Genomic DNA, 3,639 nt, shown 5'->3' with positions numbered 1-3,639 from the left:
CTAGGGTTTGGGAGGGGGTGGCCGGCCACTCAAGGGGGCGGCCAGGTTGTGGTCTTGGGGTGGCCGGCCCCCTCCCTTGGCCCCTCATTATATAGGTGGATCCCCAAGAGTTGGTCTCCAAGTCTCCGAATAAGACCCGAACCAAATCCTTCCAAAAAAGAGGGGAAACCTAGCCAAGCTAGGACTCCCACCAAAGGTGGGAGTTCCACCTCCCATATGGGGGGTGGCCGGCCCCCTAAGGGGAGTCCACTTGGGACTCCTCCCCCACTAGGGTTGGCCGGCCATGGAGGTGGAGTCCCATGTGGACTCCACCTTCCTTGGTGGTTTCTTCCGGACTTTTCTAGAACCTTCTAGAACCTTCCATAGAACCTTCCGCGACATTTTAATTCACATAAAATGACATCCTATATATGAATCTTATTCTCCGGACCATTCCGGAACTCCTCGTGATGTCCGGGATCTCATCCGGGACTCCGAACAAATATTCGAACTCCATTCCATATTCAAATACTACCATTTCAACATCCAACTTTAAGTGTGTCACCCTACGGTTCGTGAACTAAGCGGACATGGTTGAGTACTCACTCCGACCAATAACCAATAGCGGGATCTGGAGATCCATAATGGCTCCCACATATTCAACGATGACTTTAGTGATCGAATGAACCATTCACATACAATACCAATTCCCTTTGTCTCGCGATATTTTACTTGTCCGAGGTTTGATCTTCGGTATCACTCTATACCTTGTTCAACCTCGTCTCCGACAAGTACTCTTTACTCGTACCGTGGTATGTGGTCTCTTATGAACTTATTCATATGCTTGCAAGACATTAGACGACATTCCACCGAGAGGGCCCGAGTATATCTATCCGTCATCGGGATGGACAAATCCCATTGTTGATCCATATGCCTCAACTCATACTTTCCGGATACTTAATCCCACCTTTATAACCACCCATTTACGCAGTGGTGTTTGGTGTAATCAAAGTACCTTTCCGGTATAAGTGATTTACATGATCTCATGGTCATAAGGACTAGGTAACTATGTATCGAAAGCTTATAGCAAATAACTTAATGACGAGATCTTATGCTACGCTTAATATGGGTGTATCCATTACATCATTCATACAATGATATAACCTTGTTATTAATAACATCCAATGTTCATGATTATGAAACTAATCATCCATTAATCAACAAGCTAGTTAAGAGGCATACTAGGGACTCTTTGTTGTTTACATATCACACATGTATCAATGTTTCGGTTAATACAATTATAGCATGGTATATAAACATTTATCATAAACATAAAGATATATAATAACCACTTTTATTATTGCCTCTTGGGCATATCTCCAACAGAGAGTGCCCAGTTGCTGCAGTCTGGCACGTATGCGCACGTGTATCCGTGCGGGATCTCCTTGGGCGCCTCATGTAGGAATTGGTAGTCACTAGGATCACCACCAATCTTGTAGACGACGTATGCCGGATGAGTTCGGCACTTCGGTGCTGCCAACGCGAACGGCAGCGGTGGACGGGACTCGGAGTGGCATCTCTCCTTGGTAAGTCCCCGGAGCTGGTCCCGACGGAGAGTATCGATGGCTCATGATTTCCTGGATCACGCGAAGAGCGACACGCTCCAAAGTGTTCACCAGGCTCTCAGAGTGGCGGTGTAGCGAATGAGCCACCATGAAGTTGATCTCCTGACGCAGCGACCTGGTGCGTTCTTCTGACGGGGAGGATAGGTCCACTCCATCGAGCGCGCCTTCAGGTGAGAACCCCTTCCACCTGATGCCATGGGAGCGGGTTCTGTGGAAAGAGCCGATGAGGTCGGCTTCGAGGACTCGCCTTGATCTCGTCATGCTTCTTCTTGAGCTCGTCGGTCGGATCCTCGTACTTGACCGGAGTGCCTTCCGCCATCTCGGATGTAGATGGCGATGCGGTGGATGTTGAAGATGGTCCCACCGAGCGTGCCGGAATGTGTTGCGGTCGAAACCCACCGGCGGGCGGCGACGGACAACACCGTAGAGCCGGGAAACAACTCGAGGCTGCGGCTGGCCCCGGTCCCTCGGAGCGACGGCACCGCAAAGCCTTCGGTCACACGTCCGATGCTGTCGCAAGGGCGTGCCACCCGACCTATACCTGGTCGGGAAGGTGTTGGATGATGCCTCGCTTAGTTTCCTGCATGGCATACACGTAAACATTAAATACGAGCCTCGATCGGCTCTCGGGTTATCTCGTGAATCGGCTCAAAGAGCCGATCCACCCATGATTCGTACGAGGTGTACGAATATATGGTGGTCCTGCTTGATCAAGATAAAGCTAAAGCGATCTACGACGATTTAGGGTTTTCACCGCATAATCGGATCATCCTACTCACGATTGGGCCTCGCGCTCGCGTACGGTGATCGTAAGCCGATCCTAGACAGGGCCTAAAAACCAACACGAGGTTGATCCCCGGAACATCCTGTCTAGGGCTAGCAAACTACACCCTACACGCCGCTGGATCCTCCAACCCTTTGTAAGGCCTAACTATTGCGGATATTAAACTAATCCTTGAAGAACAAGGAGCAACCGTAACGGATCGGATCTACTAAACAATGATCAAGCGGGGTGCCGCCCCTACACCTAAGATAGGTGTAAGGGCGGCTAGACGTATAAGGGTTGCACTACGACAGCATATGATACGAAGAACAATGCTAACCCTAAAACATCTAAGATAACTACGTTACTCGCCATCAAAAAGGCTTCAGCACGAGCAACGCATGAACAACGTAATAAGCTTGTGCTGCCTAGATCGCAAGATGCGATCTAGGCAGCATGGTGCTTACCGAGGAGAAACCCTCGAGACGAAGGAGTTGGCGATGCGCCGAGATTGATTTGTGTTGAACGTTGGTTGTTGTTTATTTCACAAACCCTAGATACATATTTATAGTCCAGGGGACTTTCTAATTCAGGCGTGCACCTAACCGTGCACGGGTAAAACTCTACCTTCTAAATTAAGATACGATCTACTATAATACAGATACACGGGCAATTTAGCCCAACATCTTCGTGTCAGGCCGCTTCAGAGATCCTCCACGCGTACATCTTTCAAGCCCATCTCATCTACGGCCCATCTCCTGATTTGGCCTAAATCTGGTGATAACAGTAGTGCGGCGCAACACCAGGGATTCCGGCGCCAACGTGGAACCTGCACAACACAACCAAAGTACTTTGCCCCAACGAAACAGTGAGGTTGTCAATCTCACCGGCTTGCTGTAACAAAGGATTAACCGTATTGTGTGGAAGATGATTGTTTGCGAGAGAAAACAGTAAAAACAAGTATTGCAGCAGATTTGTATTTCGGTATTAAAGAATGGACCGGGGTCCACAGGTTCACTAGAGGTGTCTCTCCCATAAGATAAAAGCATGTTGGGTGAACAAATTACGGTCGGGCAATTGACAAATAGAGAGGGCATAACAATGCACATACATGTCATGATAAGTACGAGTGAGATTTAATTGGGCATTACGACAAAGTACATAGACCGCCATCCAATCGCATCTATGCCTAAAAAGTCCACCTTCGAGGTTATCGTCCGAACCCCTCCGGTATTAAGTTGCAAAGCAACGGACAATTGCATTAAGTATGGT

Source organism: Lolium rigidum, chromosome 4, assembly GCF_022539505.1.
Source record: "Lolium rigidum isolate FL_2022 chromosome 4, APGP_CSIRO_Lrig_0.1, whole genome shotgun sequence".
Classification (NCBI taxonomy): domain Eukaryota; kingdom Viridiplantae; phylum Streptophyta; class Magnoliopsida; order Poales; family Poaceae; genus Lolium; species Lolium rigidum.
The sequence above is the reverse complement of the archived record's forward strand: the minus strand, read 5'-3'. Positions refer to the sequence as shown.